This window comes from Rutidosis leptorrhynchoides, chromosome 8 (assembly GCF_046630445.1).
Source record: "Rutidosis leptorrhynchoides isolate AG116_Rl617_1_P2 chromosome 8, CSIRO_AGI_Rlap_v1, whole genome shotgun sequence".
Lineage (NCBI taxonomy): Eukaryota > Viridiplantae > Streptophyta > Magnoliopsida > Asterales > Asteraceae > Rutidosis > Rutidosis leptorrhynchoides.
The window spans coordinates 18,969,064-18,987,768 of NC_092340.1; the positions used below are offsets into that span (position 1 = coordinate 18,969,064).

General features: G+C 30.8%; 1 long non-coding RNA gene across 1 annotated transcript; it reads right to left on the bottom strand.

The window, feature by feature from the left end:
- Window positions 1-11,011: 11,011 nt before the first annotated feature.
- Window positions 11,012-13,856, bottom strand: LOC139862790 (uncharacterized). The gene is made up of 6 exons (XR_011764284.1): window positions 13,482-13,856; window positions 13,113-13,264; window positions 12,389-12,658; window positions 11,519-11,715; window positions 11,318-11,403; window positions 11,012-11,236 (listed from the first exon to the last, which is right to left on the bottom strand). It is a non-coding gene; the product is annotated as an uncharacterized lncRNA (long non-coding RNA).
- Between the last annotated feature and the right edge of the window lie 4,849 nt (window positions 13,857-18,705).

The window sequence follows — 18,705 nt, forward strand, 5'->3', positions numbered from 1 at the left end:
TTTAAGAAAACGCACCACTCAAAATGTAATATAACATTATAGTCTATATAACTAAAAGATAATTATATTTTTAACAAACTTAAAGTTTTTTTTTTTAAACTTTTACTAACTCCTATTTCTTCGATATATATCCCGTATTTGAATTTTAGAATTGACCAATACTTGAGTACTTGACCCCTTAACATTTCTTTTGTCTAAAGAACTAAAAAGCAGCCACCCAAATTGATCACCTTTATATTATTTTAAGTTAATGCATAGTGTGTCAAATGCACTTGATGTTGGGTATGTCGACACTTTTTTTTTTCTTTCAATCTTTTATTTATTTTTTTATATAATCACTAAAAGTCTCCATCATAGTTCCATATTTTAATTTCGTGAGTGTTGAGGCTCCTCTAGCAAATTTCGTGGTTTATATCAAGTACACATCATAATGAAAGTTGTAGCTTTTTGAATTACGGATGCGTGAGCTCTGGATTCACCTTTTTTCGAGTCAGTATGAATTAGTTATGATTTTTCTCGTGCAGGTGCATAGATTTCGTGATTTCCATCTTTTTAACTTGTAGTCTTGAGACAAAATGTTGTAGTCTTTTGTTGCTCACTAGAAATCTTCATTTTGATTTTAAATATAATTATATATTATATATATTATAAAATACCTAAGATATATATATATATATATATATATATATATATATATATATATATATATATGTATATATGTATAGGCATAATTAATATATTATTATATATTAACATATAATTGTACATATATAATTGTTTGATAAATTTAAAAGGACAACAAGCGTTACAAGATATATTCAAAGTTTTTAAGTATAATAGATATTTAAAATACTATATATATAATTTATGTTTTAATAATAGATTTTATTACGTCGGAAATAGTCGAAGGGTAATGAATGTATAAACACAGTTTACAATTCTTGAGATTCAACTTAACAAACTTTGCTTATCGTGTCGGAAACATATAAAGATTAAAGTTTAAATTTGGTCGGAAATTCCCGGGTCGTCACACTAGCTACGGTGAAGCCATGTCAGATCCAGAATCTGATAAATGGCGAGATGCTATGAAGGCATAGATGCAGTCCATGAAAGATAATCAAGTATGGGACTTGATTGATCTTTCACCCAATTGCAAGACAGTGGGGAATAAATGGGTCTTCAAAAAGAAGGCTGACATGGACGGTAATGTAAACACTTTTAAAGCTCAGTTGGTGGTAAAAGGTTATACTCAAACTCAAGGAATTGATTTTGAAGAAAATTTTTCACCAGTCGTGAGCATTAAATCAATTTGGATGCTTATTGCTATAGCTGCTTTTCATGATTATGAAATATGGCAAATGAATGTCAAAACCGCTTTCCTAAATGGCGACCTAAGCGAGGACGTATATATGGTTCAGCCGGAAGGGTTTGTGAATCCTAAGCATCCTACTAAAGTATGCAAGCTTCTAAAATCCATTTATGGATTAAAGCAAGCATCCAGGAGCTAAAATCTTAAGTTTGATCAGAAAATCAAAGAGTTTGGTTTTTCTCAAAACCAAGATGAGCCCTGTGTTTACATTAGAGCTAGTGGGAGCAAAGTTGTCTTCTTGATCTTGTATGTTGATGACATACTACTTATTGGAAATGACATTCCAACTTTGCAAGATGTCAAATCTTGGCTTGGAAAATGTTTTGCCATGAAAGATCTTGGAGAAGCTAAGTATATTCTTGGAATCATGATCTATAGAAATAGATCCAAAAGGCTTATTGGTTTGAGTCAAAGTACATACATTGACAAAATCTTACGAAGATTTAACATGCAAAACTCCAAGCGCGGAGCATTTCCCATGCAAAAGGGCATAACCTTGAGCAAGTCTCAAAGTCCTATCACACCTGATGACATAAGACGAATGAAATGTGTTCTGTATGCTTCGGCTATAGGATCCATTATGTATACCATGTTATGTACTAGACCTGATGTCTCGTTAACCTTGAGTTTGACGAGTCGTTATCAACAGAATCCAGGTGAAGAACATTGGATTGTTGTTAAGAGCATTCTTAAGTATTTGCGGAGAACTAATGATATGTTCTTGGTTTACGGAGGTTTGGAAGAAGAGTTGAGTATTAGATGTTATACAGATGCTAGTTTCTAAACTGATCGAGATGATTCTTGCTCCCAATCAGGGTATGTCTTTGTCATGAATGGCGGGGCAGTTGATTGGAGAAGCTCAAAGCAGAGCACAGTTGTACAGTCTACAACGGAAGCAGAATACATTGCTGCCTCAGAAGATGCTCAGGAAGCTGTCTGGATTAGGAAGTTTATTGCTGAACTTGGATTAGTTCCTAGCATTGAATTCCCTATGGAAATGTACTGTGATAATTCAAGTGCTATTATACTTGCGAAAGAATCACGTGTACGTAAAGGTAGAAGACACATTCTTCGAAAGTTTGACTACATTCAAGAAGTCGTTGAGAGGAATGATATTAGTATTCTTAAGGTTCATACAGATGATAATGTGGCTGACCCGTTCACGAAGCCCATGACACACAACAAGCATGATGATCATGCTAGTAGTATTGGACTTCGTTATGCTGCTGATCTTTTTAATTTGTAATTTAGTATTTGAATATTTTTGGAACATTAAACAGGTTTTATCATAATGAATTGATATATTGATGGTATGATCATTTTCATTTATATCACTGTGTTCTATATTAGCATGTTTAATCCATGAATAATTGTTGATTATTCAAAATCTCCATAATCGATCATGTTATGGGAATATCGTGAATTAAGATTAATATGAAGTTTTGGTTATATTTATTGATGATAAATAGTTAACTTGTAGAAACCAAATGTCACGACCCGGAAAATTTCGACTAATTTTAAACCAAACTATCGATACGATATTGTATTTTTGACACGAACAACTCTTGTAAATAAGAATGAATATATATAAGATATGTATATAAAAATAAATATAAGTATATATAATATCTTGAATTAATAAATTACAATATAATCCTTTGAATTGAAAATGTAAAGTAAAACACAAAATGATTAAGCTATTATTAAAATGAATCTAGATATATACATATATGACTTCTATACTTAATTAATATTGTATATAAATATTAAATATTCAAATATGATATTATAAAAAAAAAAAAATAAGTATTACAGAACTAATAAGGTTAGTACATTAAATTTTATTACAAGCTAGATTATAGTTGTTGTATTAATATTACTTCCAGTAGTAATATTAAAAAATAAATATTAATACTAGTATTAATAATATTATAATATAAATATGAAAATGATATGTATAAATTGTTATACAATTATTATTAATATCATTTAATAGTATTAATAATATTATCAAACATTAGTATTATTGTAAGTATTATTATTAATATTATCATAAGTAAAAAAAATTGTTATTATTATTGTTATTTCTTTTATTATTATTATTATTATTTGTATTATTAATACTATTATCTATATTATTGCTATTTATAATAGAATTACCAAAATATGTTAATTATATAAAAACTTATACAGCTAATAAAACCAAGATAGTTCCTATCTTTTTTCAACTTGTAAATATTTCTTCTGTTCTCTCATGATATATTGTCTATAAAACTAGATACATATCAATTATCACTATCTGAACATATCGATATCTTTATTTCTGTTGCCTCGTGAAGTTTTACTTATTTCATTATTTACATTAAACATCGATTATAACTGCTGTAAAGAAAATTGAATTTTTTTAATAAAAAAAAAAGAGCTGAAGAACACCCAGATGGGTACTCGGTTCGTATGAACTATTTTTTTTATTTTCGATTTTTAATGAAACTGAAAAATCTTGAATTGCAGTTTTATTAAGAACTATCTAAACGTACTCACTATAAAGTTTCAACTTCCAATTTCAATTATCAAACATGAATTTAGAGGTCAAAGTTTTTATAATAAAAAGTCAACAACTGAGTTCATAGCGAAATTCGAATTAAACTTGATGTTTCAGGAACAATTGAGGATTCATAAAGTTTACAGGAATGATTTAAAATCTTTTTCGTGTTATGATTATAATCTAAAAACGTCTCGAAGTCAAAAATCACGAATTGAGTTAAAAAAAAATTATTTCACGACAGTTTATAGCATCTGCTATTGTTTTATTTTTTTATTTTTTTTGGTGTCTGATTATTATACATACAAATCATTTCCATTTATGATACAAAGATAAATTAAACATTTATTTGAGATTGGGATTTGGTGCTCCGGTCGATGGGTGTAGAGAAGAAGAAGAGGTTGAAGAAAATAAAACATAAATAAATCTGAGTTAAACACATAGGGATTCGGTTTTAAAACAGAAACTGGGCATCAGCCCAACGGTTAGAGTGTGTGCGTATAAGCGGGAGGTCATGGGTTCGAGTCCCGTACGCAGCAATTCTTTTTACTCAAGGATTTTAAGGGGTATACTTTATTATTTTATTTCTATTATTATTATTATTATTATTATTATTATTATTATTATTATTATTATTATTATTATTATTATTATTATTATTATTATTATTATTATTATTATTATTATTATTATTATTATTTTCATTAACATTTGCTAGTATTAAGTATTATTATTATTACAAGTAACATTTTAATTAAGATTATCAAAATTTTCATTTTAAACTATCCCTTTTACCAAAAATTAACATTTTTTTTTATTAAAGTTATTATATTTATTAAAACTTAATTTAGGTTATTATTATTATTATTATTATTATTATTATTATTATTATTATTATTATTATTATTATTATTATTATTATTATTATTATTATTATTATTATTATTATTAACATTAGTAGTATCATTATTATCATTATCACATTTTTTTTTGTGTTATTAGTATTATCATTATTAAATAAAATATTATTATTATTAGTAAATCATTATTTTCAAGATCATCATTTTAACAAATAAATATTTTGTACATTAAATATACTTATTCCATATACTAGAATTTTATTAAGATTTCATATAACTATATATCAAAAATATTAACATTTATTATATATATACTTACATATAACAAACTAATGATATTTCTTAAAAATATTACTAATCATATATATACATATATATAGATATATTAATATAACTAAATGTATAGATACTGATCATTTTAAATATATATTCAAAGTAAATATATGACATGTAATTTAAGATATATTATAAATATATGTTTTAAATGGAATTTAGTATAAATTATATATAACTACAACTATATAAATGATATATAAATAAATGAAATTATGTAAACTCTATCATGTTTTAATAGATATATAATTGATATAGGTTCATGAATCCGAGACCAACCCTATACTTGTTCAATATCGTTATATGTATTTTTACTACAAAATACAATAGGTGAGTTTCATTTGCTTCCTTTTTAATTGCTTTTGCAATATATATTTTTGGGCTGAGAATACATGCGTTGCTTTTACAAATGTTTACGAGATAGACACAAGTACTTAAAAATATATTCTACGTTGAGTTGTACCACTGGCATATTTCCCTGTAGCTTGGTAACTACTATTTACATGGGTATTGTAAACGCGAATCCTGTTGATAGATCTATCAGGCCTGACAACCCCAACCGGACTGGACGACCAGTATTTAACGGTTGCACAGTACTTCGTTTTGTAGGCTACACTTGGTACAGTGTAGTGAGATTTCATAATAAAGGGAATATGCGACGTTGATTAATAGTTAAGTATGGTTACCAAGCGCTCAACCACTTAGAATGCTTTACATACACTTGTGAGTGTATTATGTTTATGATTATGAAATCTTGTGGTCTATTAACATATTGAAATGATTGTTATGATAAACCTATGAACTCACCAACCTTTTGGTTGACACTTTTAAGCATGTTTATTCTCAGGTACGAATTAAGTCTTCCGCTGTGCATTTGCTCATTTTAAAGATACAACATGGAGTCGTTCACTGCATGTAGAGTTCAGTACTTCGCAATGGGACCATATGTTGAAGACTTCGTCCAGGTGGATAAGGTCGGGGTCTTTACACCAAAATTCATATGTATTCATTGATGATGAATATTGGAATGACCCATCCGAGATGTCACTACATGGATCGTTGTCAGTAGTGAATCTTTTAGTGATTATGTCTTTATGTCCTTAGACTTGAGATGCACGCCGGTTTCAATGTGTGGAATATTGAACTTTGATATGGTTAAATGCTGTCCTGAATAAGGCTATAATAAAGGTCATTATTGGGTATAATGTAAAGCTCGTGACAGACACGTGTATGCAATATAGGATTTGTTCCTCCAAAATGTTTGGAGTTAGATATTTTTGAGCTCCTCGATGAATGAATAAGATATTTGTGTGGCCGCACCAAGATGTAATTAAGATGATACTTAATTAATTTTGTGATCTAATTCAGTTCTAAGATCGAGAAATATAATTGTTAAACAAATGAGAATGACTGATGATCCATATCTCAAGTTTAACTAAAGTATCTGAAACAAATGGACAAATGACATTTAACACTTACTATATGCAGTTCTGAGAAACTACTCTCGCGTGAATTTAGGGACAATGGCCTGTTACTAGGCGGTATCCATTGTTTGTATAGTTACTTGTTGTTGTACCATGCACAAGTGGGAGTCTGTAAGATTAATGTGCAAGGTACAACATATAACTATATGGCTAAATTTATTTGAGCCTTCGGGGTCACACATATATACACCTAGACGTTAAATTATATATATATATATATATATATATATATATATATATATATATATATATATATATATATATATATATATATATATATATATATATATATATATATATATATTACCCAAGTAACATAACATATTATCACTCCGTATAAAGGTTGGTGTAGTTTGAAAGTTGGTTGCTACATATTATATACTCGTATATGTTATGGTCAAGATTTTTACTTAGTTAGTAAAAAAAAAAAAAAAAAAAAAAAAAAAAAAAAAAAAAAAAACTTGAAATAAGAAAACAACTAAATACATAAAATTCCAAAAGGTGTTTGGTGATTGTAGTCAAAAGAAACTTCTCGTTTCTTTTTCAAGTTTTAGGAAAAGCAATACCAGTAATTAAATCATACGGAGTATTATTTATTTATTAATATAACTTGATTATATTAACAATTACTTGGATTTGGACTAGCATCCATTGGCGTTGTCTGAAAGTGTAATGGACTATCCAAAGAGACGATCATATCTTTTGATCGCAGGTTTCTCTCCGTTCATCAGTTTCTTCAAAAAAGGTATACCGTTAACTCCTCTTTTGTTTTATATTCATGACAATTATTATGGTGTAACTGGATCTAATTGGCATAAGTTAATCGTGTGCATGTTTCATTAAATATATGAAAATTTAATCTTGTAAATGTTTTTATGAAATAATAAAAGATTATTATTGTAAATATCCGCTGCGTTAATCTGAATTGGTAAAAGTACACATGATAATCCATGAATGGGACGTGGCTTGGGAGTTTTTGGTTTGGTCAAGACTTTTCCATAATATTCTCAACGTGGAAAAATGAGAACCAACAAGATGAATGCTGGCGCACTTCGCTGTTGAAGGTTGCTAGCGATCGTGTTATTGGGTATTAGTACATACATATTTTACGTATTACATAGTTTTACGATCACAAGGTTACTGCTCGGCAGTATAGATGGGCAAAAAAACCGGATCCAGATCCGATCCGGTGACCCGATCCGGAACCGGATCCAAGCAAAACCGGACACAGCAAAAACCGGATCCGGATCCGAGATCCGATCCGGTTCCACCCGGATCCAGTTTTTCAAGAAAACCGGATTTTTTCCGGATATAAACCGGATTTTATCCGATCCGGTTTGGATCCGGATCCGGATCCGATCCGGTTTTCAAAAAACTAGCCGTTTTTTTTTTTTTTTTTTTTTTTTTTTTTTTTTTGCAGTTTCAGCCAATTTTTGCAGTTTTTTGAGTTTTTTTTTTACCATTTTAACCCCACAAAGTCCATTATAAATACATGGTAATGCCTTGGTTGAAAATGCACCAACAAACATTCTCATATTTATTTCTAAATCACTAAATATTCTCTAATCTCTAGTCTAATTATCCCATAATGGATAATTCACAAGCTTCCGTTTCCGGTTCCGCTTCCGTTGGAACATCTTCACAAGGCTACACTACGGCCGATATTGATTACAAAAAAGAAACAAAGCGAAAAGGGGACGTTTGGTCCAAATTCGAGTTGTGTGTAATGAAGGATGGTGCGGAAAAAGCTCGTTGTACACAATGTATGAAGTTCATGGGTGTTTCGGGTAATACAACGTTAAGAAAACATCTTGACAAAAGTTGTAGTGCAAGGCAAGACCCGAGACAACAAACAATGCGGGCCGATGGTTCGATTTTTGAATACGATGCCGAAGCTCTTCGGCAAGATTTGTCAAGGTTTGTCATTCAACAAGCGCTTCCTTTCAACCACTTCGACAATCCAAGGCTTACGGAGCTAATTCGGAATCGACTACAACCGCGATATAGCAATGTAAGTCGTTCTACCTTAAGACGTGACGCCTTTAAATTATGGAAAAAAGCTAAAACTGAAATAATTGAAGGTTTTCGAACATATAAACATAGGGTTTCTATAACTTGTGATGTTTGGAGCGCACCACATGGAACGGCAAATTCTTATTTAGCCGTTACCGCTCATTGGTTTAATCCCGATTCGTGGCTTTTAATGAAACGTGTTATCGATTTTAAAATATTTGGTTATCCACATAACGGTAATAATATAAAAAAAGCGTTACAAGACACTTTAGAAGAATATAATTTAATCGATAAAGTTTTTACAATTTCGCTAGATAATGCATCTAATAATGATGCGGCCATGAGTGAGTTAAAAATTGCACTTAGACCGATTTTAAATGGTGCATTTATTCATACACGTTGTGTTGCTCATATTATAAACTTGGGAGTTCAAGATTGTTTAACTTTTTGTTCTTCATTAAAAGAAAAATTTAGAAGATTATTAGTAACGATTTATCGTACGAGCAACGCACGACATCATAACTATAAGGCTTTTGTTAAAGATTGTCATGGCACTTGGTTAGGTCCTTATTTTGATAATAATACAAGATGGAATTCTACTTGTTTAATGTTCGAAAATATTTTACGTCAAAAAGAAACGTTAATCGCTTTTAATAGAAAACTACTTAGAAAGGGATTTTCCGAACCAATTAGTGACGACGAATGGGATGACTTGGAATCATTAACAAGTTTTTTACAAGTTTTTAAAGAGGCATCAACAATGTTATCGGGTGTTTATTACCCAACTAGCGTACTAGTTTTAGAACAATTTTATATAATGACGGAAAAAATATGCGAATTTGCGAACTCAAATAATGTTATTTTTAGACAAGCGATTTTTCATATAAGAAAAAAACTAAAAAAATATTTTGGAGAGATACCGAAGGTATTTTTATGTGCGGCCGCACTTGACCCACGATTAAATTTTAATGGGGTTGAACGATTGATGACAACAATATATACCAACTTTGATTGTGTGCATGGTGTTTTTGATGCCGAACCCAACTACCTTTTGAACCAAGTACACGCTTTTAATGATGTTTTTGAGAATATGTTTGGTATTTATGCAACAAAATATGGTCGACAATCAAACCCAATTGTTGACCAACCCGGATCATCTTCTCGAAGGAGCCGAGACCTCAAAATAAGTCTTTTTAACTTGGTACGTGAAGACGCTTCCAAACGCGCACGAACATCGGCACCCACAAGCGAGTTGGGAAATTATAAGATGGCAAACTTTGCACTAAACATGAGTGAAGAACAATTTAACAACCTTGACATTTTAAAATGGTGGGAAACAAAACAAGACACATATCCAATATTAAGCATTATGGCTCGTGACTTATTTACCGTTCAAGCTTCAACCGTAGCTTCCGAATCGGCCTTTTCTTTGAGTGGTCGAATTATATCGGAAAGAAGGTCAAGACTTACCCCCCAAGCTGTGAAAGTATGTGTATGTTTGAAAGATTATTTGGATGGGGTAGATAGGATACAAGATCAAACTTCATTAGAAGGTCCGTTATATAACGACATTGAAGAATGTATAGAGTTTGAAGAAAATTTAGCGGGATTATCACCTACAACAACCGAAGAGAATTCCGACAATGAACTAAACGAAGTGGATGAAGGTGACTATGAACCGTTTGATATGGACCAAACCGAAATGAATGTATCGGGTTACCAACAAGCTTACCTTTCTCTAGTTGATGACCCCGCTTTTGAAGACTACGATCGAAGGCACCATCCTCAACGCGCTCAACAAGATAACACATTTGGGTCATTTGACGACTAAAGTATAACGGGTGATGGCCATGCCGAAGCTCGATATACTTTAGTCTTAATACATTATTGGGTGATGGCCATGCCGAAGCTCGAAATGTATTAATTATAATTGTATTGTTCGAATAAAAGTGTTTTTATTTTTATTATTGTATCGTTCGAATAAAAGTGTTATTTATATAATTGTATTGTTCGAATATTGTTATTTATATTATCTATTGTGTTAAGCAGTTGAGCATTATAACTTTTCTTTATACCGATTATATTATTGTTGTCAAACGTTAAAAAAATAGAACCGGTAAAAATATAATTCGCAAAATCGAATCCTAGTCCAAGAAAAATCCCAAAAAATCCGATCGAGATCCGAAAAAGAACCGGTTCCGGAAAAAAATCCGAAAAAAATCCGACGCCGAGAACCGGAACCGGATCCGGAACCGGTTCCGAAAAATCCGGACAAAAAAATCCGGTTTTTTTTTTGTCCGAATCCGGTTTTTTATCCGGTTTGTGCATCTATACTCGGCAGTGCCGAAAATTGCTCGTGCTCACGTCATTGGCTATTAGCTACACACATAATTTACATATTATGCTGTCCTGAAAATTGCAAGTGATCACGTTATTGACTATTAGTTACGCACATAATTTACATATTACATTGTTTTACGGTTACAAAGTTACCGGTCAACACATTTTCAAAACTATACATAGGTTTTTCACTACTGCCGTTTAAGTATTTAGGCAAAAGAACTTGAAGTGGGTGTAACTGGACCGTTGTCAGTTGATCATCAGCAGTGGGTTGGCGAGGAATCCCTCTCTGTGTCTGTGCAAATAACATGTCGAAATTATCCACAACTGTTAGTATAAAAAAAAAATTCTTCCTTTGTAGAAGAAGAGTGCTTACTCGTCGATTCAACCGACGAACTCTGGTATGAATGGATTGAAATAAATAACAGTGTGCCACCTGGGTTCCGTTGAGCTGAAGTTCCCCTTTATGAAATACAAGCAACAATGCAGTTAGTGAATAGGTATACACAAGTACAGACAAATGTAAGATAGATGATGTGAATAATTATAACAGTAGATTTGTAATCTTTTTATCTACCATGGTAGACTGTTGGTTGGCATGAGCTGACTGCGAGAACCCCCGGTTTTTCCATGAAGTCATATGTTTCCTCGTCAAAAGTGGTTGCTAGCTCGTTCCAACGAGTAAGGTGAATTGTGTCACCTTTTCAGTAAATGTGTCACATGTTTCACTTTGTTAAATCTAAATAGAGAAGTCTCCTATACGAATCACCAAATCTACCAATTCACAGTAATATATGCCTTAGTTTCCCATTGTCATAGTAATGAATTTATGAGCTAGTTATACATTATTACTATATTACAATTTTGATTCAGTTATAAGGAAACACTATACTGCTATATAATAGCAGGCAACGACAGAAAAACTCGAGATTTTCAACATTTGGTACAAATGAGCAGCTGGCCAGCTTTCAAAAAAAAAAAAAAAAAAAAAAAAAGAAGGATTTTTACCATAATTATACATTTAACCCTACCAAGCCTCTTTAGATTATCATCAAGGCCTAATACCGTTATTCGAGTAGTCAATGGGTCAATCATATTTATCTTTTTAGGTCAACTCAACGGTCAAATGTGTAAAAACTCATTAAACCCCCTAATACTTCAATGCCAGAAATTAGATTTTAATATCAATACAACAATTTGTTTTGATCATATCTAAAGCTTTAAGTTCATAAAATCCAAGAAACAAAATAAAATGTATGTGGGCGGCCCAACCGAAGAAGGTTACCAAACAGGACCCGGCCAAATTGACACTTATCATTAATGAAAGGTTTAATAATCAATTGTATAAATAGTATGCAACTAAAAGAAAGCGTACTTGATTATTGGGAAATAAACATATTCTAATTAAGTGATTAAGTTGAAGTTATAATGTATAATGGTTACTTACTTGAGGTTGGTGAGATCAATTGTCCTCCTTATAAGTTGAGTACGTTAAACATCTCCCATGACGACCGGATATCCTCGAGGCGATCAATGCACCCGATGTAATCTACTTTCGTAACTTATATATTAACGGATGAGCAGGCGTAGACCTTTAATTTAGTTGTTGTGGCTAGATGAAGATGACCAACTGATGAGGCCGGTGAGACAGCCGACGAATAAGGATCATATAGTGCGTACCCATAGTCATGATACACATGACCATAAATTCCATGTACTGATATCACAGCCAATTATCGTTATCATAAGAATTAGAAATTGAAAGTAATACATACTATAGTAATTGAATATTACATGAGACATATTTAATTTAATATATCGAGTAATCGTCCCAATTGTTGGTTGCCCCATCGTACCATATAAACAAACAACATATGTAAGGATTTAAGTAACAAACTTTTGATCAGTAACAGCAACCTAGTACAGAGTATGTTTTACACCTAATATAAACCTATATGATAATCATATTACGTGAATAGTAATAAGCAATGGAAGCATAATTGGAAATATGAGCCATTGTATGATCCGTATAATCCGGAATCAAAGGGGTGCCCGACCCTTATAAAGATTGGGTCTCGCCAATCCCAGTGCCAATCAAATTATATGAAAGCTTCAAAAAGTGATCAAAAACGAATTGAAAAAAGATGTTAAAAAAAGAAAATGATGCTCACTTATGTGCATAACTTCAGGCAACATCACATGACACGTCATGACTGCACTGCGAATACATTTATTCGACATATTCATCTTTACAGCCTCCCCTTTTACAGTATGTGTATGCGCAAAAACGGCGATTTCGACTCATTCAAAATGACCAAAAACCCTGAAGTAAATAGAGGATTGGATAATTGAAGCTTGAGTATATATAAAAAATAAGACAACAAAAACACATCCACATGATTTAAACAAAATTGGATAAACAGAAACAGATAACACAAATAAAAAAACGAATCGCTAGCAGTAATACAATCTACGTTCTGAAATGAAAACTTACAGGCAGAATAAATCCCTAAATCAAACTGAAAGAAAAAAAAACTTACATTTGTAGAAACGGCAAAAGACGCTTAAGTGTGTAGGTGGCAGCAACAGCGACGGCGGAGGATACAGCAGGGACGGCGGTGTTTGTAGTAGCGCGGTTGTGGTAGCATAAAGGGCCATGGGATTCAAGAAACCCTATAAAAAAGCAACCACATATTATCAACGACGATGATTCAATTAAAACCCTAAAAACAATCCAACCACAAAACCGTAACTTAAATAAAGAAAAATAAGGGAAAAATGGAGCAGCGGCAGTGTTGGTGGTGGTAGCAGCAGTTGTGCGAGTGATGGTTGCAGAAACGTAGACGGTGGTGGTAGCAGCGCCGGCTGTTGGTCTGATCTTTTTCTTTGAGATTTACAAATGGATGGTAGGTGAAAGAAAGCTCAAGAAATGGGTTTTATTTTTGTATTTCATTCATTAAAAAAAAAGGAAAAAAAAACTTGAGCAGTACACGGCCCAATAGGAAACGTGTGTGAAGTGGATGGTCCAATAGTAAGTAGTCTTAGTCGGGCGTAATTAGAGATGGGGTAATTTGACCCATGATCCCATGAGGCCATCATCACATACATGTGATTTATGGAGAAAAACTATTGCCCTCATTTACTTAGTATAAATATTAAGTAGATGGGAGAAAATGAATTAGGCCTTTAATTACTATTTTTCATTTATATATAAAGAATTTTTCTAATGACAACCTTTAGGGTTGTTATTAAGAAATAAGTTAATGCATAAAAATGTGGTAGGTGGTTATTAACTAGAAAGTGGTTGACTTTTATGATGTACAAGCTTTTTTTTTCATGTCTTAACCTCTTAATGACAAATCTTAGGGTTGACCAGGGGGCGGTGCTTAGTGGAACTCAAAGGGGTATCCGCCCCACCTGGATTTTACAGAACAAAAAATTTTACACTAAAAAAAAATACAAAAAAATAAGGTTTTTTTTAGTGTTTACCCCTGCTGACAATTGAAAATTTTATTAAATTTTTACACTTCTCCGTCTGTATCTGAGTTCAAGTTCCGCCACTGGGGTTGACAGCACGATGAACACTACTCTGACAATTAGTATATTGTTAAACAATTGGGAAAGTTGAAATGGTCAAATAATTTTATTACTTATGACTTATTATTCATAAAACACTAAAACCCGTGTTGACAGTGGTGAGTGGTTATAAAACTACGTACGTAAGCTTCTCTAGTTCAGTTGTAAGTTAATCTGTAAGTGTATAAATTTTGTGATTAATACAGTTTGTTAATTTTACATGCTACAAATGTGTGCAGGAGGATTAGATTCAAAAATTTACGATATCGATTACAGGGAACCTGAAACTCATTCTCATAGATCTCCCCCTAACAAAGGAAATACTAACGGCGTTCCTCACACACATTTGAAGAATCACAGGGCCGTCTCGCTAATTTCGGAGGCCCTGTTCGAAACTTAAAAGAGGTCCCCTGTGAAGGTTAATTTTTTCAACACGTATAATATATAATACTATGATAGCGTAATCAATAGAATTAAAAATTTCAAAACAACCATTGCAAAGTGTTATTCTCAAATAATTGTCAAGTCAATAGTTGTCAACTCGTTATAGTTACACTATTTTTTATATAAAACCGTAATCATAACATTTTTTATAATGAAGCAATTGGTCAACACTTTATAGTCAATACTCCTATTATATTGTTTTTAATACCTATAAACGTCAATATATTAAGTCTTTCTTGTTAGATGATAGACCGCAAATAAGATATTCCGTTACGATGTACGAATAAATGCATTATTACAAAGGTTTTTCAAAATTTTGGACCCCTTAAAAATTTGGGGCCCTGTGCGGCTACACACTTCGCACATGCACCGAAGACACCGTGAAGAATCATTCGCGGTATAAGAGGCAAACGGCTCGAAATATGATAACTAAAGAAGGCTATATCCTTATTTTACTCGTGTTAAATAGTTAATACGCTAGCATACCAAATAGGATAACTTTTTAAATTCGATTGCATGTGATCATGACTGGTCCTGAATTCTATGATGCCATATGAAGCCCCGTGTGAGACAATAAAAAAAACTTTCTAATTCAATCTGCATACAAACACTTTTTTATGGGGTTGTAACTTAGTCAAACTAAACGTTCAAGTTGTTCATAAGTTTATAACTCAGTATTACATAAATATAAATAAATCAATTGTTACTACTCAAGATATAAATATATCAATAAATTAATTGTTACTGCAAGAATGCTTAATTAGTACGTACCCGGGTTGTGGCTTGTGCAACCAATACCATAGCCGGCCTGCGATTTTTTTAAAAAAATTGTAGATTTTGCAGCTGAAATTATAAAAATAGAAATTTAAAAAAAATTGTTACAAAAATAGAAAAACCGGAATTTGAAACTCCGGTTTTGATGAATCCAAAATTTAAAACTTCGGTTTGTACGCTTTTTCACTAACTCTGCATCAGAATTTGCCACGTGGAACTCCGGATTTGTCACGTGGCAAATTTTGATGCGCGCGCGCACACACACGCGCGCACACACACACACACACATATATATATATATATATATATATATATATATATATGGCAAATTCTGATGCACATATATATAATCCGTTTATCTTTTATATATATATATATATATATATATATATATATATATATATATATATATATATATATATATATATATATATATATATATATATATATATATTCTATTAAAATCCTATAATGATGATGTCATTATTAGGCTATTTTCTTTGTTAACAAAAAATTAAAAAAAAAAAAAATCTAAGCCATCTTGATGATGTCATTAACATTAATTAAATATTTTATTATTTATTTAGGGTTTTTATCATATATATCCTTCTTAACTTTGATAATAACATATTTACCCACTTAAATATGATTATATCATATGAGCCCATTTTAAACATATAAACTCACCATATTTACTCATTTATTCAATCTTAATGTGATACGTCTTTATGCCCTAATTTTTTTAGCGGCAATTATTCATGCTTGCTTTTTTTCTTCTTCGAGCTATGTACTATGATATTTATAACGACCCGTCCTAATCCATCAGGACGAAGTCTTCAACATTTGGTTTCATTGCGAGGTTCTGACCTCTATATGATATATTTTACAAACATTGCATTCGTTTTTAAAAGACAAACTTCCCTTACATCGAAAGTTGACAGATATGCATATCCTTTCATGATATATCCAAACTATGAATGACTTAATATTGATCTTGATGAACTCAAAGACTCGAATGCAACGTCTTTTAAAATATGTCATGAATGACTCCAAGTAATATCTCTAAAATGAGCAAATCCACAGCGGAAGATTTCTTTCATACCTGAGAATAAACATGCTTTAAAGTGTCAACCAAAAGGTTGGTGAGTTCATTAGTTTATCGTCAATATTCATTTCATCATTTTTAATAGACCACAAGATTTTCATTTTCATTTCTAATAAATAAAATTTCATATCAGGCATTTCGCACGGCATAGTGATAAAAATCATTCATATGGATTGAACACCTGGTAACCGACGTTAACTTAATGCATAGAATATCCCCAAACAGAACCTCTCGTCTGTATAATAATCTCGAAGTACTAAAGCCATCAATAACCTGAATGGAGGGTTATTAGTCCCAATAGATCTATCTTTAGAATTCGCGTCAATTAGGGGTCATTTCCCTAATTCTTAGGTTACCAGACTTGAAGGGCGATATTCGGTTTAATAATTCAACCATATAATGTAGTTTTGATTACTTGTGTCTATTTCGTAAAATATTTATAAAAGCAGCGCATGTATTCTCAATCCCCAAAATATATATTGTAAAAGCATTTAAAAAGGGAGCAAATGAAACTCACCATACTGTATTTTATAGTAAAAATACATATGACGTCATTGAACAAATGTATGGTTGGTCTCGGATTCACGAACCTATATTATTCATATATCTATTAAAGCATATACTTGTAATCGAACAAGTTTAGATATTATTATTAATTGTTATTTCATTAACTTGTATGTTTCATTAATAATTAAATTAACTATACTTTATTTTATATACATTAGATAAATAATTAGTATTTATTATGAAAATATTAATGTTGTTATGTGATATGTTTTAAAAATATTCTTATATAGTTATTTATTTGGTAAAATAATATCAATAATAATAAATAAAAATTGTATCTTTTTATGATAATAATAATAATAATATTAAAAGTAATTAGATTTAGTAATGATACTGATATTAATAGCTTTGCTAATAATACTAAAAATAAAAGTAATGTTAGTAATAATAATAATTTTAATAGAAAAGATAATAATGATAAGATAAAATGTTAATTTTCATAAAAATAATATTTTAAATAATAATGGTACTTTTAATAAAACTGATGATTTTAATAGAAATTTTAATAGTCATATTAATCATAACAATACTATATATTTTAATAGTAATAATAATGATGATAATAATATTAGTTATACTAAAAATCTTATTTCTAATATATTAGTAATAATAATAATTACTTAATAACAATCAATAATAAATAATAATAACAATAATAATAATAATAATAATAATAATAATAATAATAATAATAATAATAATAATAATAATAATAATAATAATAATAATAATAATAATAATAATAATAATAATAATAATAATAATAATAATAATAATAATAATAATGAAATAATAATAATAAGAGTATTAGTAATAACTACCTCAAAGGAGTAGCCCTAAAAAAATGCCCAAGTCCGGGTTTGAACCCGCGACGTCCAGCTAACCCGATAACATCCTTAACTACTCCTCTGATCACACTTTTTCTGATGAAATCCCCATAACAATTCTATTTGGCTTATATGTTTCTGCTTCCATAATTCTTCTCTTCCTAATCAATATTAATTCGGATCATCATCAAATACATCATAACCCGTTATCATCGTAATCATCAGCAATATCATACGTATCTCCTCATCATGATCATCTTTAACATCATCATCATAATAAACGTGTTTCATTATCATCATCATTAATAACTATGAACAAAACCATATCTTAATCATAATCATCTCTTTTATTACTATGTCATAATCATAATCATAATGATCATAATCAACTATCATCATCTTTAATCCGTATTATCATCATTTCTTTCCTAATACGACCACCAACACCATTACGTCTTCTTATGCATCCCC